Raw genomic sequence first — 24098 nt, 5'->3', positions numbered from 1 at the left:
CGCACGGGCTTAGCTGCTCCTCGGCACGTGGGATCTTCCTGGACCAGGGATCGAACCCATGTTCCCAACACTGGCAGGCAGATTCTTTACCACTGCACCACCAGGGAAGTCCAGTATTTGTACTCTAGAGATAAAGCTTTTGTGTAAACTTTAGGAACAATGTTTGCATGAACTTTGGAACCCACACCTGTCAGATCATTCTACCTCAGTTACTCGTGGAAAACAAATTATTTTGACTTGATTCTCTTCATGACATTATTGTGCTTTCCCTCAGGAAGATGGGTTTGGAGCATTAGGTGATGTGAGACAGGGCAGCTGGAACCTGGGTGTCTGGCCCCAGTCCCAAGCCAGGGGACAGTGAGAGGGGAGAGGCCACATCTGCCACCTCAGTTTCCAGGGGACACTCTGTGCACGTAGATTGTGGTGGGTGACAGTCTGAGCTGTTCAGTTATGTTTTTTCTCCATAGACATTCTCTGTTCTCTCCCCCTGCCCACTTCTCCCCAACACAGGGTGAGATGGGAAGCAGAAGGGTCTGCAGGCCCTGCTGGCTTTTGCTTTCCAAAAGCCAAACCCATGGAAGAGGACAGGTTTTGAGGCAGAGGCCGACCCCTGGAGGACCTTGGAAGGAGGTAATTAGGCTTAAATTAGGCATGAGATGGGACTCTCATGATGGGACTAATGCCCTTTTAAGACGAGGAAGAGAGGCCAGTGTGATCTCTCCTTCCAGCGCACGCAGCGAGGACAGGCCACGTGAGTAAGAAGGCGGCTGTCTGTGGCTGCAGAAGCGAGGCCTCACCAAGAATCGAATCGGACAGCACTTTGATCTTGGACTTCCCAGCCTGTAGAACTTTGAGAAATAAACATCCGGTGTTTAAGCCACCTAGTCTATGGTATTTTGTTATAGCAGCCCAAGTCGCCTAAGACAGACAGAGAGGTCTTCAAAGACCATTATTCGGAGAACTTTTCATCATTTTTAGCACTCTGTGAGCCTCCCTCCCAGACTCGAAGGCAATGGTGGGAGAGGAAGGGCCCCAATACTGACTAAATGAAGCCCAGGTCTGTTTGGGTAGAGGCCTGAAGTAGAGATTAAGTTGATGAATAGATTATAGAAAAAGAGGGACCTCCCTGGTGGTCCAATGGCTAAGACTCAGTGTTCCCAACGCAGAGGGCCTGGGTTCAATCCCTGGTCAGGGAACTAGATCCCACATGCCGCAACTAAGAGTTCGCATGCTGCAGCTAAAGATCCTGCAGGGTGCAACGAAGATCCCACGTACCACAACGAAGACCCGGTGCAGACAAATAAGTAAATAAATAAATATTTTTAAAAAGGTTATAGAAAAAACCCCAATATTTCTTATATAAATGCATTTGTGGACAGAATCGTTTCAGCAAGCATAGATAGTGCTATGGTCTGAATGTTTGTTTCCCCCCTGCCCCAAATCCACATGTTGAAACCCTAATCCCCACTGATGATGGTATTAGAAGGTGGGGCCTTGGGGAGGTAATTAGGTCATGAGGATAAAACTCTCATAGACAGGATTAATTCTTCTATAAAAGAGACGCCACAGAACTCCCTAGCCCCTTCCACCATGTGAGGACACAGTGAGAAGTCTGTGACCCAGAAGTGGGTCCTCACCTGACCCTGCTGGCACCTGATCTCAGACTCCCAGCCTCCAGAACTGTGAGAAATAAATTTCTGTTGTTTATAAGGTACCCAGTCTATGGTATTTTGTTATAGCAGTCCAAACAGACTAAGACAAGTGGCTTTCTAGTCTCACACCATCCTGAATTTTAATTTTGATTTACACTGATCAGAAGTAATAACAAACGGGATTCTACTCTATCCTTTGTATTTTACCAAAAAAATATCACATTCATCTGGAGCCAGTGCTCTCGGCACCAGAATAAGTGCTTTCCTGCTTTTTGTTCTGCCTTTTAAAAGACATACAAGGGGCTTTCCTGGTGGTCCAGTAGGTAAGACTCCGTGCTCCCAATGCAGGGGGCCCAGGTTCAATCCCTGGTCAGGGCACTAGATCCCACATGCATGCCACAAGTAAGAATCTGCACACTGCAACTAAAAGATCTGCATGCCGCAATGAAGATCCTGTGTGCTGCAACTAAGACCTGGCGCAGCCAGAATAATTAAATAAATATTTTAAAAAATAAATTAAAAAAATAAAAAGAAATACAAGGTCGGGCAGTTTATTTAACCTTCCTAACCCTGTAGTTTTTCATCTGCAGTATTAAGAAGGCACTTATTGAACTGACAAGAACCATGCACCAATGGGGTACTGATAGTCTCTGGCTGTGTCACCATGAAATAGTTTCTTTACCCATGTTTCATCAGTGCTGAGTGAACAGTGGGTACTTGACAGACAAATGATGACGAAGAAACTTCTTACTGATAATAATGTCCTTGAACATTTGTCAAGTGTTCTGTTGTTCCCAAGGCAGGTCCAAATATTTAATGTGGTTTGATCCTTTTAGCAGCGCTATGAAGTAGGTATTGCTATGCACTCCTGTAACAGGGAAGAACAAATCTGACTCCTTATTAGATCTGTTTCTTTTTCTTTAAGCTTTGTGCTTTGCAGCCTGTGCTTAGTCATGCTGGCTCTGCACCTTTTGTAAAAGAATGTTGCCTATAGCCTGGTATGTACAGAATAGCCTATTCTCAAGTCTCTGACCTTTAGGAGTATAACATTTTTCCATTCCTATAAAGATAAAAAGTTGCAGAATGGAGAAAAACATTTCTTTTGTTGGAGGTTTATAGGAACATGGTGACCTGACGTGGGTGGACAGCTGCAACAACAAAGGATTCTGGCACCAAGAAGTCTGCAACAAGTAACCCCGCCCCTCCCTTACCTTGCGTTTAAAAGTGCTTTGCTGAAACCCTTTGGGAAGTTTGGGGGGTGATGTAGAGCTTGTTTTGGGTCCCATATTCATACTCTGAGTTCTGATTTCTTCCTTGATGATAAAGCCACGTCTTTTAACCAGAAATTGGAAATGGAAATGTTGCAAATGTTGCTTTCCTCATTTTGCTTCGTAATAAACACTACATAATGTATCTGGTTCTTCTAACTCTCTCATGAAGGCTCTTATAGAAAACACTAAAATAAAGAGTATTCATCGCCAGTAGCCCCGGGGCTTCCTTCTCAGACCCATTTCTTACTCTGTCCTGTCTTCCTACTTCCCTGTTCCCTTGTGCTGCCTGGCCTCTTTTCTTGCCTGAGGAACAGGTCGTTGCCTTGTTGCCGGCGGGGACAGTGGAGTCACATTGCCTGGTTCGTGGCTCTGCCACTTACTGGCTCCATGACCTCAGCAAATTCCTCAACCTCAGAGTTCTCGCCTTTAAAACGTGGAAATGTGGAGTCACTCACTTCCTAACGTGACTGCAATGAAATGGGCTCACGTAAAGAACCCGGCATAGCGCCTGTCCATTAGAAACTGTGCTGTACATGTCAGGTGCTGTGGTCTCTCAGGAAAGGCCCCTGATCAGCTCATCTGGACTAAAGTGTGTCAGACTATTTTTGTTACAGGCTTTTTTACATTTTGTTTAATGCTATGGTCCTCAAACTCTGAGACTCACCGAAACTGCCTGGGAAGCTGTCCACCGGGCTGGGTTCTGAGTCAGTAAGCTTGGGTAGGGCCAGGGCTGCCGCCCTCCAAGCAAGCCTGAGGGGACCAGTGTTCAAAAACCACAAGTATAACAGGAAGAGCAAAGGCTTTGGAGGCAGAGACCAGAGTCGGTTTCAAGTCATGTGACCTGGGACCTGACACTTGACTCTCCATACTACATCCAAAAACTAGGCATAAAAATACCTCTGTCATGGGGTTAGTATTCGAAAAAAGTAGAGAGTGTATAAAGGCCCTAGCACCATGGGATCTCAGTGCGTGAGGGTGGTGTATACAGAAGGAACCTCAGAGAAGTTCTAATTAAGTCTCTTTGCATTATAGAAGGAAAAACAGACTTACATGGTTAAATTAATAGATGCTCAAAAGACACTCACTGAAAGGGGACCAGATCTTGCACATCAGAGCTGGGACTTGAGTTTGTTTTTCCTGTGAGCGTCAAACTCAGAACCTTAACAAAACGCCAGGCTCCAGCCCTTCACGATAAAGCTCACTCTCATATGTTATGTTATTAGCGTGTAACCCTCTCAGGATCTTTAGAAGGGGTGATCACCACACAGCACTAGATTGGTAATGGTGGAATTTTACGCAGTCAAGGAGGGAAGTATTACCTACTGTCCGACGCTCTGTGTTCAGTATGGAACTGCAGCCAGAGGGCAGCCAGAGGGCTTCCTCCGAATCCCTCAGCATGACGTTCTGAGCTAAATACTATGCTACCCTAGAAATCTGGTACCGTACCTGCCATCACACTATTGTGAACAATTTCTTGAATTGAAGAAGCGGAGGCTAACTGTCTTGTCAGCACAACCCGAAGTGGCTGGCTATTGTCAAGAGTATCTCTTCCTTAAAAATGAAATGTTTCTGTTCATTTCCATCCTCAGAGTTGCAAAGAAAATTTGGAAATACTCTACACATTCTGAATTTTAAAGCTGAGAGGATCTAATGAATTGTGCTTTCAATCTTTTTGGACCACAGTGCATAGTAAGAAATACATTTACATATGACCCGGGTCTCTCTCTCTCTCTCTCTCTCACACACACACACACACACACACACACACACACACAAATACATATTCTATTCTATTTCACATTATTATTTGTATTTATTCTATTTCACATTTTAATATCTATTAGACCTATTAACTTGGTTTCTTGATCCATTAATGGGTCATGACCTGAAGTTTTAAAAATACTGCTATAGAGATGACAGTTCGACCTCTCCATGTTATATGGAGGAAAAAAAAGAAAGCCCAGAAAAATGAAGTAACTTATCCAAGGTCGCATAGCAAATAGATTGAGAGAACAGCAAATTCAAAGGCAAAGAGGGCTGAAAGAGGATGTAGGGGAGGTCAGTAAGGATAAGGGAGTGGGGGGGATAGAGGTGAGTGAGCCAGTGCGCCAGCATGAAGCTGTGTGTGTGCTCACACACACGTGTGCTCACACAAACTCCACAAGCTGTGGGAGCCCAAGAAGCATTTCAAATAGGCAGCTAACAAACAAAGTCTATGTTTTCAACTACTGGTGGCCAGGGCACTGAGGATGTAGTGGGGCTGGAGAGCAGGGGAGAGGCAATCTCTCCTCTTAATGCCATACCTTCTCTCCTCCCTTGTACCAGCATCTTTCCAACCCTTGCCACATTCCCATCTGAAGCAAGCATCCCATGCCTGGACTTCCTGTCTTCCTAGGACATCCTTGCACTTCCTGATAGCAGCCCTGGTGATGAGAAAACCCATCTGGACGATCCAACATCAGGATTCACAGTTCTATGCTCCCTGGACTCTGATGACCCCCATTGTAACTGCATCACCTGAAACAAGGTCATGCCTTAGACCGTACCAGCACTCGACACTGTTCCCAGGTCTTATCCTATGGAATTGCCCAGATTCATCTCATTTCTCCAGTCACCCATCTCCAATCCCAGCAAGAATTAATTAAATGCTACTAATGTGCAAGGGAATCCATGAGGAGTGGAAGATACCAAGGTATATAATACACAATCCTGTGCTCAAGAAGATCCTCATCTTGGGACAGACCGACAAATAAAGAACTAAAATCCAGGGTGATATACGCCATGCTGCTGCTGGTGGCAGAATCATAGTAGTTAATAATAGTTAACATCTGTTTGGTGCTTCTTATGACCAGGCACTATTCTACGTGCTATGTGGGTACGAACTCAGCCCTCTTAAACAGGTAAAGGCAATTTAGCTGGTAAGTGTCAGAGCCAGGAATCACAGCCAGACACCCTGGCTCCAGAAGCCATGCTAATAACCATCAATGATAAAGAGAGACACATGCTGCTGTGGGAGTCTCTTAGGGGGGACCTCATGGAGAACATTCTGAAAACGATGACCCCTGACATGAGTCTTGAAACGTGATTAGATTTAGCCAGTTGGAGACTGTGGATGGGAAGGAGGTGATCCAGGTAGAAAGAGCAAAGAGTTGGAGGTGAAAATTGATAGACAACATTATGGGTCAAGCAAACGGTTCAGCCTGGCTGGAATGCAGGATGCATGCATGGGTAAGGCGAGAGATAAGGTGGGCGAGATACAAATTTTGTTTTTGTTCCCCGACACAGTGTTTGGGGCTCCAAAATGCTGTAAAATGCTACGGCCTCCTTGAAATCTTTCTTCAGCCCTGACAGCCAGAGGTTTTTCATCTTCTATTGTTTTCCAACTCTTGTTCCTACAGCATTTGCACTGGGTCTCACGCTGTCATGTTCTCTGCCTTGTCTCACCCTCTGCTGGGTGGTAAGCATCCCCCTCTCTGACCTGAACCTACCGCAGAGCTTTGCACATAGTAGATACTTACTTCCTCACCCAACTAGTTCCAGGAAGGATTCAGGGGAGCTTCTGAGTACCTAACTGGCACACCGTATAGAAAAAGCTCTGATTGAAACTGAGATAAGCCCTGAGTCAGGTCTGTTGATAGAAATGAAGTATGTGTTTCCTGGGTCATGGAGGTCAGCGGCCCCAGGAGATGGAAAGGGCAGTTTTTAGGAAGGGCTGGGATTGTAACCCAGGAGAGGTAGCAGGCAGGTCCCTGGAGCAGAGGAGGGCTAAAACCACTTTCTGATTTGGTGGGACTCCGGCAGCAGAAACACAAAGAGCCCTAGAAGTGACCCAAGGTGGCCTGGAAGTTCATTCCCTGGGAGGGTGTTCCAGTCCTGGTCCCCTCTCAGGGCTCAGCCTAAAGATTGCTTGTACAAGGGACTGACTCAGGCTCTGGCCGAGGCAGCCCGGAGGACTCGTTATTAATGTCCACCGGGCGTGGTGGCCTCGGTACCAGCACTCAGACATTCTTGGGTTGCTTGGGTGCCGCCCCACTGCGCGGGAGGCCATGAGGCCCATGGTTGCTTTAACTTCGGGACCTCCACAGAGGGGATCACGTCCTCCTGGGGTGAGGGCAAGGGGCTCAAATGAGGCTTGGGTTTCAGACAATTCGCAAGAAGGCCTAGACTAACTAGGTCATGAGTTTACACCTGGACTGTCCTCCCTGGCTGATGTGCTTAGAAAAAATAAAGGTTAGAGTCCAGCTGAGTGGACCTTATCGCTACGGTGACCTCCGTGAGGCCACTTCTGGGCAGGATGACTCTGCAGCTGGTGGAGTTTATTGGTTAATAAAAGTGCAGGCTTTGGCATGGGGTCCAGATGCAAATGAGGCTCTTCAGCTTACTGGACAAATCACTTCATCTCTCTGGGCTTGCACGTCCACGTCTGTAAAAGGGGAATAATATCTCTCTTAAAAGAGCTGCCATGAGGATTAAGCGTGATCACACCTGCAAAATGCCCAGTGCAGTAACTGATACCTATTAAACACTCCACAAGTTGTGGTTATTTATTTAGACTTCAAGAACCATTGTCTCAATTTAAAAAAAACAACAAACTTAGGGGTTGGGTGATTGTATCATGTGGCAGGTAACTTTACTTTGTCTGCAAAGTAAAGTCTGTTGTTTTCTTTTTGTCTTGAAGGGAAGAATTAAGACCTCGGTGGTAGCACAGTTTAGCTTCAATGACAATAGCCTTCCTCTTGCGTGGATTCAATTGCTGATACTTCCAAGTATGGTACTTATCTTGCTAAATAAGAAACAGGAGTGTTACACTCATGTTTCTTCCAAGTGCGTACTTACAGGGATGTGCACATGCAAAACATTTCTTAGGACTGATATGGATGTAAATATCATAAGATATCATTAAGTCAATGCCATAATCATTTCAAAAAGTTTGGCAAGCTCTAGCATTATATTTTTAAATTTATTAAGAGAGATATCAATTTTAATTTTGACTGTACATATATGTATGTTCTCTTACATAGAGAACTGGATGCTCTATGCTCTGTGTTCTGCTCTTTGGGAGAATTATGAATGATATAGGAACAATAGTATCTTTGTTAAAACATATCTGAAAATAAATTAATGAGGATCAAGATATTAAAAAAAAAAAAGAGCCACTGTCTCCCCGTTTGTGAGCTACAGCACACAACAAACTGTACCCATCAAAGGATTTCTGGATTTATATTTTTCTTCACATCTTATATTTCTTTTTACAAAATCTGTTTTAAGCCACCCATGATTTCTTCACGGTTTTATTTTACAAGCATGTGGGCTGAAGCCACCTTCTTTGGCCGTGCTGGTAAGCAGGAGGCCCAAAGAGCTGTTAAGGACGTTTCCTTGGCACAATGTCACCGTGCAGCTCAGGACAGATGGCAGGGCACATACAGCCACGGAGAGACGCAGGAGCCCACCGGAACTGTGATGCTGCACCCGGCCTTGCCCTTGAAAGCCCAGGTGAGACGTATGCTGAAGGGCGACTGTAGCAAAAGGCAGGGAAAGGAGAGACACGGAGGGTGCTGAGGAGTGAGAGGCAAGAATAATAAGAACCAGCGTTTGCTGGGATTCTCAGCTCTGTGACAGTTCTACCCAAGGTTCTTCGTACACATTTTTCTCACTCCATCCTCGTGATGACTATGTGAGACTAGACTATTATCCTGTTAGGAGGATGTGAGCAGAAGATACACCTCAGGGATGTCAAGTGACTTGCCTGAGATCACACGGGGTCTTGGCATCCACGACTTCCTGATTCCAGAGCTCATTCTTTTTTTTTTTTTTTGCGGTACGCGGGCCTCTCCCTGCTGTGGCCCCTCCCGTTGCGGAGCACAGGCTCCGGACGCGCAGGCTCAGCGGCCATGGCTCACGGGCCCAGCCGCTCCGCGGCACGTGGGATCTTCCCGGACCAGGGCACGAACCCACGTCCCCTGCATCGGCAGGCGGACTCTCAACCACTGCGCCACCAGGGAAGCCCCAGAGCTCATTCTTTTACTGGGAAGAACGACAAAGCTTCAAGGAGGTGGTCCTAAATCTTCACCAGCCACTGGCACTCAGGGACCAGACCTCGTCTTCCTGATGGTCACATTAGGGGGTTGGACAGATGATCTCCACGATCCCTTCCACCTCTCACATGCTGCCTTTGTCACTTTGGGAAGCTCTGTTCAGTGACCCAGGGAAGCAAAAAGAAAATGCATGGAGTATCTATTTACTAAGGGTCAGACATCGTCTCTTACTCTATTCAATTCAAATATGAATTTTCACCCAACTTTTGATTATGAGAAATATCAAAACCTTGATTCAACAATTATTAAAATTTTGACATATTTGGTTCTTCCATACCTATCTATCTCTCTTCCAAGCTATCTATCTATCATCTATATGAAGTTTTGAAATGAAGTAATGGACATCTCAAGATTTCACCCCTAAATATTTCATCCTGCATCTCCTTAAGAATAACAATATTTTCTTACATAAGCATAAACCATTATCACACCTAAGAAAATTAACAATAGTTCCATATTTATATCCAAGTTTAATAGCCAGTCCAGATTAAAATTTCCTTGTCCCCAATTGCGTTTGTAGCTTTTGCCTGTGTTTTTGAACCCAGATCCAATCAAGTTTCACTCATTGTATTTGGGTAAGCAAGTTAAACAAGAACAGCCCCTCAAACTTTGCTATGTTTGTTTTGTTTTATGACATTGACTTTTCTTAGAAGAGTCCAGGCCAAAGTCTGGTAGAATAACCCATATTCCGGATTTCTCTGTTTCCTTGTGGTGTTACATAACTCTCTCCCCTGATTTTTCCTGTAAACTGGAAGCTGGGTCTAAAGACTGGATTGGAATTCTGTTAAACACCTTTGGCAGGGATACTTCATAGGTGATTTGTACTTCATATCATTTCAGTCAGGAGACTCAATGCTAGGTTGAATATGACGCTAAATATGATCTCTTGGCTAAAGTGATAGCCCACAGGTTCTCCCATTGTAAGGATGGGATTCTCTTGAAAATCTGCTTGGCAGGATGTGGATCATCTGTTCCGTACTTGATAATATACACATCCATTGATATTTAATTGTATATATTGTTCAATTGATAGTTGCAAATTGGTGATTTTCTAAGTTTTCTTTTCTCCTTCGTTTCTTTGCAGGCATACCTCTATAAACAAGACCTTTTCCTTACCTATTGGGGATGAATTACATTTCCTTTTAAAAAGGAAAGGTAAATGCCTCCTTCTCTTTGCTAACTTTCAGAATAAGGAGTTGCTACGGTCACTTTTGATGGTGGCAAATCGGTTTTTTTCTGTCTTTCTTTGAACAGTGCTACAGACTTGTGGCTTTTTTATTAATTCTACTTTTATGATCGATTGCACTCATTTTTGGTGCTCAAATTGCCCCAAATCTGGCCAGAGGAAGCTCCTTCAAGCTGGCTGGCTCCTGCATCCTTTGAGATGTCCCCATCATTCTTTGAGCACTTCCCTGCTTTTTGGCACAAGAAAAGGTCCTGGGCTCACCTTGTACTTTCCCGCCCCAGATCCAGAATTAGCCATTTCTCCAAGGAACGCTGGGATCTTTTATTGAAAAACAGTATTTGAAATCCAAGATCTCTGTACTCAGGGAGCTATTGTACTCATTGCCATTGTACTATCATTGCTTGTAAGCTCTTTCAGTGGCTAAAGCTAAGAAATGTATTTAAATCATGAGTTCATACTGATACTCTCAATTCAAATTTAATATTACATGGCTTTTCTTAACTTTTAAAATTTTACACTGTACCTCTTTTCTCTTACATAGAAACATATCTGTTTCTAATAACATTTACATATTTACTAATTTGCTATAGTTTACAATAGACATAAAGTAGATTTAAAATGCAAATAGCAGAAAATTACTTGGTGAATTTTAGATTTTTTTTTGAAGAGGTATTTCTTTTTGTCCTTCGAATATATTCAACTAAAGATGGGCAATAAGAATATTGTGTTCCAATGTCACTCCAAAGAACTATTTTTCTGTATATATTATGTCATCCATATGATCTATAGTTAGAGTAACTTGTTTTGGTTTGATTTCAAATTTGGTTTGCTTTTATTTTCTTTGTGAGTAAATTTTAGTTTTGAACAGGTAAAACATGTTTGAGCATTTATGTAGCTCAAATTCAAAATTACATAAAAATAGAGTTAAAGAATTCAACTATACTTATCCATATCCCCTTCCACCTACCCCTCGTCTTCTCTATCTCTAGGTAACCAACGATTTTATCAATCTGTTGGTTTGATTTTTGTTTTGTTTTGCTTTTGCGGTACACGGGGCCTCTCACTGTTGTGACCTCTCCCGGTGCGGAGCACAGGCTCTGGACGCGCAAGCTCAGCGGCCATGGCTCCCGGGCCCAGCTGCTCCGCGGCACGTGGGATCTTCCCAGACCGGGGCACGAACCCGCGTCCCCTGCATTGGCAGGCGGACTCTCAACCACTGCGCCACCAGGGAAGCCCGGTTTGATACTTTTTAACTGTACAGGTGATTTCCTCTCCCTTTTTACACTAAAGAAAGCACTCTGTATTTACTGCTCTGTGCCTTGTTTTCTTCCTCCCTAATGATATTAACAACATATCCTGAGAATCCATTTGGTTCTTAAGTACCTTCCCCATTCTTTTTTGTTACTGCATCCTTGATTCAGCAGTCCTACACTTTTGTTGCTATTTAGTCTCAAAACAAGCGGTTTTGCTCGTATTATCTTATTGGTGGCTCTTTTTGCCTTTGTTCATGCCCTTCTGGTCCTCGTAGGCACTTGAGGTCCTGACGTCTGCTAAGGTTTTCCAATGGGGCGGAGGCTGGGAACCCAGGTGCGGTTGATTCCCAACAGAGTCATTACATCAACCCACTTCCCTTTGGTGGAGATGAGGATAACGAGGAGCCGAGCTCAGCCGTTTTCCCTCAGATCCAGCCCCAGGCACCCTGGGCTTTTTCCTGTTTAGATGGAGAGCTGACGTGTGATGAACAAGGGGAGGGTGCAGCTTTAACACAGCTTGGTTTTAACGTCTGGTTTATTCCCTTCCCTTCTCTAGTAGGTACAAATGGGAATCGTTTCCCTCTTGTGCTAACTTAAAGGCAATTAAAAAAAGAAAGAAAAACCAAACACAAGGTTTTACTACTATTCCAAAGACATACCATTTGGTTGAAGAAAGATTTTACTGCACACTGAAGCTGGAACTTCCATTTTCAAATTTAATGTTTCAGATTTCTCAGAAGAGCTTTAACTATTAGTACGTGAGTTTTCTTTAGGCTGACTTTTTTCCGTGCTCATCTCCAAAACTCTTTTTTTTTTTTTTTTTTTTGCGGTACGCGGGCCTCTCACTGTTGTGGCCTCCCCCGTTGCGGAGCACAGGCTCCGGACGCGCAGGCTCAGCGGCCATGGCTCACGGGCCCAGCCGCTCCGTGGCATGTGGGATCTTCCCGGACCAGGGCACGAACCCGCGTCCCCTGCATCGGCAGGCGGACTCTCAACCACTGCGCCACCAGGGAAGCCCTCCAAAACTCTTAACACACACATTCTCTCCTTTTCTTTTTCTGCTGTGTTCCATTCATCAGTCTCACAGGAGCCAGGTTCTGCCTTTTTTTTTTTTGAGATAAACAAACGTTCTTTCTTTCTTGCTGGGTAATTCTTTTGAAAATATATTCTTTCAAAGTTCATTTCTTAAGTTATCTGTCCTACTTCTGCCCTATTCATTAAAAAAAAAAGGTGGATAAACCATTTTGGTTAAATTAAGAGTTTTTTGCCTTTCCCTACAACAATTTTATTCTGACCTTTGAGAGTAATATGGCAAAAAGAAACTAATGCAATGACGTGTGTTTATCATCTAATCCACGCATGCTAGGTGCATGCCTGTCGCCTGGCTTGTGAATTACTTAAGCTTCAGCACACGCAGAATAAATTAACCGAGCTCTGAATAGATCACTTATTAGTCTTTGGAGGATAACTGTCTCATAGGAATCTGGAGCCCTGTGTGACGGTCAACATCCTTTTCAGCCTTGGAGTCAGGAGCAGTGGCAAAGCAATGATGATTTCCTGGCCTGAAAGGAAGGGAAGGGGCTCATGAGAGAGAAAAGGAGCATGTGTGGGCAAAGAAGAGAGACGAGTAGACGTGAGAGCAAGTAAGGAAGAGAAGCAAGAAAAGAATGGGAAGAGAGGAGAGGAATGGAAGATACTGCAGGAAAAGAGCACAACGTGTCTAAACTATGTTACAGACGTACGTCTGGTGGAAAAAACTCTCCTCTCAGGGTTGGAAACCATGTTTTCCACTTGTGTATCTTCTGCACATGGTGCTATCCAAAGAATCTGAGGTGGGTTGTAAATCAAGAACTTTGGGAAATACAGTGGCTCTTTTTATTAGTAGCTATTATTTACACATGCTTACCATGTACCAGGCCCTTATTCAAGCACTTAGCACGGGCTATGCCATTTAATTCTTACCCCAAGCCTAGGAATTGGATTTTATAATTACCTCAGTTTTCCTGCTGTGGAAACTGAGGCAAGGATGCTAATTAACTTACCCAAGGTCACACTGAGCAAATGACAGTTACTGTTTTTTGCCACTCACCCTGTCTTCCTTCCTGGCAGAACCCCAGTAGTTTGGGTTGGCTATATGCCCACCCTCCACCCCAAAATCCTTGGGGATAAAGACCTAAACCCATCTTGCCTCTGGCACTCTCCTTCCTGATATGTACTTTCCCAGCCTCCCTTGGCCATGTGACCCAGTTCTGATCAAAGAGGTTTAGGGAGAAACCCACTGGGGGGCTTCTGGGAAAGCTTTTCCTCTGTGATAAGAGGAAAGCATATTTTCTGACTGCCCTCTTCTTTCTTCCTACTTGGGATGATAGTATGACAATGCCATCCTTGTGGCTGAGGCAGCCACTTTGCAACCATGAGGCAACGAGCCCAAGGAAGAACATCACTATGCTGAGGATGGTGCACTGGAAAGTGGAAAGCGTCCTGGGCTTTGAGGACATTGCTGAATTGGGGTGATAAACCTGGATTCACCTCCCTATCCTCTTCTTGTTATGTAATATTTCACATCAAATGTCCCGATTGCTGCGACAAGTTTGTTAGATTTAGCCAAACCTACAGCTGCATGTATGTCAACTGTTATGGGAACAGAAGTGGATTTTGGACACAAGAAGCCTGTTTCTGTTTTGGGCTGATAGGCTGCTATTCAGTACCACTGAATTCTGTCTGCTTCAGCACCTCCCACCCTCAACCTTGACTCCACATACACAGTTGTTACGCTTGATTGAGGAACAAAGGCAAAATGTAGCAAACTGTAGGAAAATAGACACTGATGAGATTTTTAAGTACCAAAATATTACTTATTCTACTAAAACCGGAACAGACATGATACATATTGCAAGTAAACTTTAGATCATACTACAGAGATTCCTTTCCAAGGACCCATACTCCATGTCTCTGCACTGTTCGCACATAACCACCCACTCACTGGCCTTTGTGCTTCTATCCAGGACTTCAGTTTGTGCTAAAACTGTTTTATTCCACCTCTAATGCACACACTCTTTTATGAATCTTCATATACCCAGCATCTAGTAGAGTGCCTGGTACCTAGTAGGAATTTGATATATATCAGCGGTATGGAATTAAAATCGTATAATATCCCCTCTACTGAACAGCTATCCAGTTTATGCATCTCAGGAACTACAAAGACATATTCATAATTTTATGGTCCTGAGAGATGATTTCTTAATAATTATTAAACATTTAAAGAAATGCACATTGCTTAAGAGAGGAAGTTTGATAAGTTGCTAATAGAGAGCAGGTGCTCAACAAATAAACCGAACTGAACAGATTGGCTTTTAAAAAGCTACACGTTCGGGGCTTTCCTGGTGGCACAGTGGTTAAGAATCTGCCTGCCAATGCAAGGGACACGGGTTCGAGCCCTGGCCTGGGAAGATCCCACATGCCGCGGAGCAACTAAGCCCATGCGCCACAACTATGGAGCCTGAGCTCTAGAGCCCGCGAGCCACAACTACTGAGCCCACGTGCCACAACTACTGAAGCCCACACACCTAGAGCCTGTGCTCCTCAACAAGAGAAGCCACGACAATGAGAAGCCCACGCACCACAACAAAGAGTAGCCCCCGCTCACCGCAACTAGAGAAAGCCCGCGTGCAGCAACGAAGACCCAACTCAGCCAAAAATTAAAAATAAATAAATCAAATAAATAATTAAAAAAAAAGATTTTAAAAGCTACACGTTCACCATATGATCCAGCAATCCCACTCCTGGGCATATATCCAGAGAAAACCAAAATTAGAAAAGATACAGGCACCCCAATGTTCACTGCAGCACTATTTACAATAGCCAGGACATGGAAGCAACCTAAATGTCCATCGACAGAAGAATGGATAAAGAAGATGAAGTACATATATACAATGGAATATTACTCAGCCATAAAAAAGAATGGAATAATGCCATTTGCAGCAACATGGATGGACCTAGAGATTATCATACTATGTGAAGTCAGTCAGACAAAGACAAATATCATATGATTCACTTATATGTGGAATCTAATTTTAAAAAATGATACAAATGAACTTATCTACAAAACAGAAACAGACTCACAGATACTGAAAACAAACTTATGGTCACCAAAGGGGAAATGTGGAAGGGGGATAAATCAGGAACTTGGGATGAACATACACACACCACAATATATAAAATAGATAACCAACAGGGCCTACTGTATAGCACAGGGAACTGTACTCAATGTCTTGTAATAACCTATAATGGAAAAGAATCTGAAAAAGAACGAATATATGTATAACTGAATCATTCTGCTGTACATCTGAAACTAACACAACATTGTAAATCAACTATACTCCAATAAAATCTTTAAAAAAATAAAAAGCTACATGTTCTGGGAAATGTAAATTGTGGTTCAAGTAAAATAAGGCATTCCCACTACATTGTTTTCAGGGCAAGAAGAATTTACTGGGTTTTTCAGATATGTCTGGTTTATAACCAGAAAGCAATTAACACTAGAAGGACTAGAGCTTCATTATTAAGTCCTTCATTTTGTCATAAACTTAGTGATACCTGGGCCAGATCATAGCTTCCCAGTACAGTGAGTGCATTCACAGAGAAGTCTCATTCCCTGACCTTGGTGTTAAAAGGGATTCCACTTAATGCAAAAATGCCTTCCCTCTAAAAAGATGCTATTTAAACCCGACAGCTCTCATTGCAGTGGAGACCAACATAGAGTGATGGCTGCAATTTAAGTTGCTCTGAATAAACTGGCTAGAGATGGATGCACAACTGAGGAAAAGAAGTGGTAACCTAATAAAGGGCTCTATATTTTTTGTCGCCCTTTGATTTTACTTTTTAGGAAAGAGTGGAGAAATTTAAAGGTGAAGAGCTCATTGTTTTTCTCAAAACCATTATAGCTCAAGGTATTTAGAAGTACTAAAAGCAAATGTTCATCATTTCCATTGAGTAGGCCCTTCAAAATCATAGGAAAAGCAATAATAAAAAGTAATAACTGCTACAACAACATCACTTTATATTTGCTTAACCTGACTTTTCCATCTACTCTAATTGAAGCTATATATAAACTTTTTCTTATACTTGCTCTGTTGCAATTATTCTAAATGGCTTTATGCCTAGCATAATGAGAAATTATAATGAACTGAAAACTCATTAGCAATGTATTCATGGGGAATCAAAATAATTTCAAAATTCAACAACCTAAATGTAAATTTTTGTTTATTATAATATGGCATTCATTTATAAAGTACTGAACTAATAATCAAAATATTGTAGAGTATTGGGAGTTCATCTAATTTGCCGAGAACTATTTAAACAATATCAACTTTTAACCTTTATCTTGTTATGGTGACGTCATCTCTTGATCTGGAATGTAATCTTGGAGGGGGCAGGGGGAGATGTGTACACACACACACACACACACACACACACACGTGTGTGTGTATATATATATGTATCTGCAAAAAAATTGATTAGGAGAGTCCTACAAGATTAAAAAACAAAATAAAACAATAAAAATAGTCCTTTCCTTCAAGCACCTAGCATACTCTTGTTGAGTTTTCGTCTTCCTGAGAAGCCATAAGCTCCATGAGGGAGAGGTAATAGATAGATGGGCCCCTGGGCCAGACAGCTGGTGTTTGTCAAGCAGAGTAAAATTGCAGCTTTGTTCTCACCCAGACACTCCAAGGACAAAGCTGGTGGCAGAAGCTGAGCTCTGCTGAAGTAAAGAGATAAGATGACCACTCCTGAGGCCAAGGAACACTTCCCTGTCTGCACATGCGCAGGAAGGTTCCTTGGGGGTTAAAAAGGGAGGGGGCACTGCCCCATAATAAGTGTGGACATGCACCCACAGGCCTCTGCGGTGGGATCCATCTTGGCAAAAAGTTGCTCACCCATCTTAGGGAAGGAGGGTCCTAGGACTCGTCAGGTGTGAAAAAAGAAACAAGATAATTGGCCAAAGGTAAACAAAGACTCAGAAGGACTGTCCTATGTAAGTGATTCAAATCACCACTTTACTGGACTCCTCCTTAGAGAGGATGCCTAGCTTCTGATTTAGATAAACTTAAATAAATAAACTGCTTTTCTGTATGCTCTCCCATACAATGTGCTGTGTCTCTAATAATAAACTTTGTACCTGTTTTTACAGTTTTTGCCTCCTTGAAACATTCTTGCTTTCAATGGGGGTAAGAGCTAGGGGAACCTTGCTTCTAGCCTCTAACCCCTGAATGGTTTAGTGGCTAGGATTCCTGGTTTTCATCCAGGCTACCCAGGTTCAGCTCCTGAGCAAGGAACTAAGATCTCTCTTCAGGACCGCTGACTGCTGTCTCTCCGAGATCAACAGTAGGGACTATGTTTGATTCAGTGCTGAGTCCTCAGCATCTAGCATAGCACGTGACACACACTGAATGACTACAGCTGCAAGAAATTAACTGCATGCAAGGTTTTTAGCTCTTCCTGTGGTTACCAGCAGACCTCGAAGCTTCCTTGTTATAGTTCCAATATATATATATAGTGCTCCAAGATGGCTTGTGCATTCACCTCTCTCCTCCTAACTTTTTTCAGATTCTAGTGGGAATAAGGTATTGGGGAAATGAAAGTGTTTTCTCCTGTCAGAGAGGATAGGGAACCCTATTGATTGGATTGAATGTGAACTGATTCAAGAATATGTCCTGGTGTGGAGAAAAAGGAACCTTCCTACACTGTTGGTGGGAATGTGAATTGGTACAGCCACTATGGAGAACAGTGTGGAGGTTCCTTAAAAGATTAAAAATAGAACTACCATACGACCCAGCAATCCCACTCCTGAGCATATATCTGGAGAAAACTATAATTCGAAAAGATATATGCACCCCAATGTTCACTGCAACACTATCTACAATAGCCAAGACATGGAAGCAACCCAAGTGCCCATCAACAGATAAATGGATAAAGAAGATGTGGTATATATACATACAATGGAATATTACTCAGCCATAAAAAAGAATGAAATAATGCCATTTGCAGCAACATGGATGGACCCAGAGATTATCATACTAAGTGAAGTAAGCCAGAAAGAGAAAGACAAATATCATATCATGATATCACTTATATGTGGAATCTAAAAAAAAAAAAAGATACAAAAGATACAAATGAACTTATTTACAAAACAGAAAGAGACTCACAGGCATAGAAAACAAACTTATGGTTACTGAAGGGGAAAGGGGGTGGGGGATGGACAAATTAGGAGTTTGGGATTAACATATACACACTACTGTATGTAAAATAGATAACCTACTGTATAGCACAGGGAAATCTACTCAACATTTTGTAGTAACCTATAAGGGAAGAAAATCTGAAAAAGAATATACATATATATGTATGTATATATATATATATATATATATACACACACATACACATATATATATATCTGAATCACTGTGCTGTACACCTGAAACTAATACAACATTGCAAATCAACTATACTTCAATTTAAAAAAAAAAAAAAAGAATATGTCCTGAATGTTGGTTTCAATCCTAATTCCTTGCTTTACAATTTGCCTCCAGTTCTTAAACATGACGGCTGAAAGTTCCATCCAGTTCAGGGATTGCTTAGTACGGTTCTGTCAATTAAGATTTTATTTTATTAAGAATAGACAGAATGGCCCGATGAAGCCACATAAAAGCAGCGAATGAATTTTCTTACAAAATTCAAGCCGCCTTACTTGCCTTTATTGCTGCTTCATTTCACTAATACTCCTTTTCTCTTAAGTATGGTCTCTAAACTTCATTAACATCAAAAAGATTTTAAGTACTTTAACAGGACATGGCACTGGACAAGAGGCTCATACAAACCAGATCCCTGTTATTTAGCAAGTTCAAATCACAGACATGAGACAGAAATATTTACAGGATTTATATGCTTTATGCAAATGAAGGCCATTCCTTGATTTACTTTGCGTGATTCGTAACAGCTAATACTTTGTGAGTCCCAACTGTGTCCCAGGCACTGTGTGAATAGCACTTTAGTTACATCTTCTCCACTAAGCCCCCAACAACAACTCGGAAGGGGAGGTATTGGAAAGTTACCTAAACTGCCTAAGGAAGCTCATAGAGCTGGGACATCAATCCAGGTCTGACTCAGAGGCCCGTTCCTTAACCACTCTGACCTATCCCTGCCCTACCCCTGCCCTTTGGCTTATAACCTCCACTCCCACAAATCTGTCGCCTACTAACAGCCAAATGTGCTCATTGAGCTTTCAGGGGAGCTACTGCCTGGAGTAGGGCAGGGATGTTACACGCATGGTGTGGTGACTGACATTCTTTAAAAAGTGAAATTCCTGGGACTTCCCTGGTGGTCCAGTGGGTAAGCTCCGCACTCCCAATGCAGGGGACGCAGGTTCAATCCCTGGTCAGGGAACTAGATCCCGCATGCATGCCGCAACTAAAGATCCGGCACAGCCAAAATAAATAAATAAATGTGTGGGTTTTTTTTTAAAGTGAAATCCTTGGGGAGCTAGACAGTCTTGGATTAAGTGCTGTTAAGGACAGGCACCCCCGACAAAACAGAATTATCAATCAGATTCAATGCCACTCTAAAAATAAAATCTGGACAGTTGGGGGACTCCAGACTGTTTCAGAGAGCTCTTCATTTAATCTGTAGATAAACCTGAAAGAAGAATGTTTCTGTTCCCTGACTCCCCTGCAAGCTTCTGTCCTTGTTCATTCTCTTATTACTCCTCAACTTCCAATTAGAAAAGACTAGATCGTTCCCCCTACTGCCTCATTAGCTATCGCTGCGATGTGGCTTCTGCCTCTGCCCTCCTGCTGGAAATGCTCTCATAAAGGTCAGCAATGATAACAAACCATTATTATAATAACACCCGGTGCTTCTTGTGGCTTTACTGGAGCCAAACACCAGGCTCAGAGCTTTATTTACGTTGGAGGGAGAAACCTGGAGAACCCTAGGGCTGTATGGGACTTGCGAGTCAATATTGAAAGATGAGAATATTTTAGACAAAAATCTGTCTTTTTGAGCAGTGTTGTCCAGTTTGCTACAGTCCTCTCGGTGAAGACATGTGCACTTGGACCTACCCCACCTCTCTCATTTATGTCACCTGCCTGACCCCTATAGGGAGAGGATTTACTATCTGCGCTTTACATAGATATTCTGGCCGGGATTGTGTAGCTGCCAGGAAAAGACACGTTATACACCTTACATTTACACAATGTTATATATCAATTACATGTCAATAAAACTAAGGAAAAAACCCACTCTCGCCAGATGTTCTATCACGACTTGTAAAAGGGATCGATTTCTGCAGGAGCAGCCTCCATGATGCCTAATGACCTACTCCATTTTCTGAGTTCTGTCTTAAGTTTCAGCCACCTGCTCTATCTGCAGACTTGACTTGTCAGATCAGCACGGAATCCTCTCTGTGCTATGATACCCTGGTGGTGATCTTGGACTCTTAGCTTATGTTCCAGATTGCTTTCTACTCTCTGTCACTCTCTGGGTCCCAACTCTATACTGGCTACTGTGGGTTCCTGCACTGCTAACACTTTGTCCTGAACACAAGCTTTAAGGATAAACCTCTTCACTGAGGGTCCAAAAAACAGAGCTAACTATGACCAGAGTAATCTTCTCAAAGTACAGTTCTTTTTTTTTTTTTTTTAAAGACTTGGTTTTAACAAATTTGTTTAAAATAGTTTTTTTTTGTGGCTGTGTTGGGTCTTCCTGGCGGTACGCGGGCCTCTCATTGAGGTGGATTCTCTTGTTGCCAAGCACAGGCTCTAGGTGCGCGGGCTTCAGTAATTGTGGCATGAGGGCTTCAGTAGTTGTGGCTCACAGGCTCTAGAGCACAGGCTCAGTAGTTGTGGCGCACAGGCTTAGTTGCTCCGTGGCATGTGGGATCTTCCCAGACCAGGGCTCGAACCGGTGTCCCCTGCATTGGCAGGTGGATTCTTAACCACTGCAGCACTGGGGAAGTCTTCAAAGTATAGTTCTGATCATATCCTTTTCTTCCTCAGAATGCTTACAAATTAAGTACAACCTTCTTAAGGCACTTTGGGTTGCACAAAACAGAAACCTATTTGGGGTGACTTAGGTTAAGATGAGGAATTTATGATTTGACTACAGGACTATGACACAGGCCTCCAGAGCAGGGATACAGGAACAGGCTGAGCCATAAACAGGGACTGGCAAACTTCTTCTGTAAAAGGGCTACAGAGTAAATGTACTAGGCTTTGCAGGCCATATGTTTTTTGGCATTCTGCCAGAGAGAATAGGAAAACTATTGTGTTCTAATAAAACTTTATTTACAAAACAGACAACCAACTGGATTTGACACACAGGCCAGAGTTTTAGGGCCCCTGGGCTAAAGCATTGAGGATTCTCTGAAACATCTCCATCGCCCTCCACGCCCCTGCTTTGTTGTTCTCTTCCTGTTGACTACCTTCCTCAGCTTCTGTGGTTCTCACGTTGGAACAGGGCTTCTGAAAGCACTGAGCTTCCAGGTCACAAGATGAAGTTCAAGCGTTCTCTCTCTCTCTCAGTCCTAATTTTATTTTATTTATTTTTTTTTCAAAACTTTATTTATTTATTTATTTTTGGCTGTGTTGGGTCTTCGTTTCTGTGCAAGGGCTTTCTCTAGTTGCGGCGAGCGGGGGCCACTCTTCATCGCGGTGCGCAGGCCTTTCACTGTCGTGGCCTCTCATGTTGCGGAGCACAGGCTCCAGACGCGCAAGCTCAGTAGTTGTGGCGCACGGGCCCAGTTGCTCCGCGGCATGTGGGATCTTCCCAGACCAGGGCTTGAACCCCTGTCCCCTGCATTGGCAGGCAGATACTCAACCACTGTGCCACCAGGGAAGCCCTAGTCCTAATTTTAAATCCTTAGGGAAGAGATGTTGCCTGGCCTTGCTTGGCTCAGACGCTCACCCCTCAACCTATCAGCTGTGGCCAGGGCTCTGGGTCTTGCTCTATGAACCAGGGGCGTGTTGGGAAACCACCCCTACAAGCTCTTGGATCAAAGCTGAGGAAGAGATTCCAGAAAAAGGCAGGGAGTTAGGCAGACAACCCGGTGAGAGCCTCTTGCTGCATTCAACCAAAGCTGTATTTTCAGCATTGCCCCCTGTTAGGACCCTGATTTTCCTTCCTGAAGCAAAATGGACCCCTTGCTGTTCCTATAGACCCTGCATTTTCCATCCTGCATCCCTTCTATCTGCCAGCAGAAATTCTACTCACCTTTAAAGTCTCTTCTAGAAGGCCACCCTTTCCCTCGCTTTCCCTTATATCCATACAACACTCTACGGGTACAGTGTATCTCATTCTGTCACTATTTCTGTACCTGACTTTTTGTTTTGCAGACAACAGGTGCTCTGCTGACTGAGGAAATGACTTATTCAGCTTTTCACCCACTCTGGTACCGGTTAGAGCACAGGCTCTGAGTTCTCATTTGTTGAGTTTAACCATATCCTCAAAGCTGAATAATTCCAAACCAAAGAAATTGAGACTTTTATAAAGTTGCATTTATATAGGAAATACGGTATCTACCTTTAAGAAAATTATTGTAAAAGTAATAAACATTCATTTCCGCGTTTACGGTGGCCAAATTAAACTAAATCTGCAGAGAGAGATTATCTACAGCCAGCAAAATTTATAGTTAAAATTGTTGAATAGTAAGAAGAAATAAAGTCCCATTAGCATTGTATGTTCTGTCACTGTACTAAATAAAAAATGGAATACTACAGACATGACTTCTGATAAATAGGGACGGTTATACACTTGAAATATTCAAAATCGCTCTAAAAAACAAATGCTCCAAAACGATTAGTGTTTGTGCAAGAATTTTACCAAAGAGCCGGAGACCTCATCATCTAATTTCTTTGTTTCTAGAACTATTAATTAACATTGCTCCCAGAACTCTGCTAAAACTCCCCTGCTGCAAGGAAGAAAGTAAATACAGTACTGCAGGGAAAACGGGTTCATTTTCACGGAGCTGCGAGAGGCTTGCGCTTTCGTGAAACAGAGAACACTTGCTGAAGAACTATTCCTAAACTCTTAGCAACTACATAGAAGCTTTTTATTTTAACAGCATCCTCCTGGGAGACTGCGCTGGAATGTGCAGCAGGTCTGAAAAAGGCACAGATTTGGCTCAACTGTAAATATCAGGTGCACAGAGGCGAAGCCATTGTGTAGGGGAGGGGGTGGGGCGGGCGGGGTCCTGATTCCCGATGCTGATAGTACGATTCTAATTTCGCTTGGTATTTATTTTTTCTGCTACAATTACAGTTTTGCTAGAAAAATAAAATATCGGCTGTGCTCTCACCTGGGTTTCTAATGTTCAGCGTCTACCGAAAAAGAAAACCTCTCATTTACCCCGCAAAGAATCACCTTTCCGCACCTCCAGAGCCGCTGGGAAAAGAGAGGAGCGCGCGTCCACCACCGCCCTTACCGTCCCCACTTCCCCGAGCGCCCGGCCCGCCCCACCCCGCCGGCCGCGAGTCGCTGGGGCTTGCTGGGCGGGCAGGAGACCCGGAGACGATGGGTCTCCGCGTCACCACTAAGTCTGTGGACGTTTCTGGGAGGGGATGCTCCACACCAGTAAACCACAACACTGA

At 43.3% G+C, this 24098-nt stretch overlaps 1 protein-coding gene across 1 annotated transcript in view; it reads left to right on the top strand.

The window, feature by feature from the left end:
- Positions 1-24098, top strand: part of SH3BGRL2 (SH3 domain binding glutamate rich protein like 2) — a 96009-nt gene that overhangs the window by 18524 nt on the left and 53387 nt on the right. The gene's annotated exons all lie outside the window — the stretch shown is intronic.

The sequence above is a fragment of the Delphinus delphis genome, chromosome 14 (assembly GCF_949987515.2).
Source record: "Delphinus delphis chromosome 14, mDelDel1.2, whole genome shotgun sequence".
Lineage (NCBI taxonomy): Eukaryota > Metazoa > Chordata > Mammalia > Artiodactyla > Delphinidae > Delphinus > Delphinus delphis.
The sequence above is the reverse complement of the archived record's forward strand: the minus strand, read 5'-3'. Positions and strand labels throughout refer to the sequence as shown.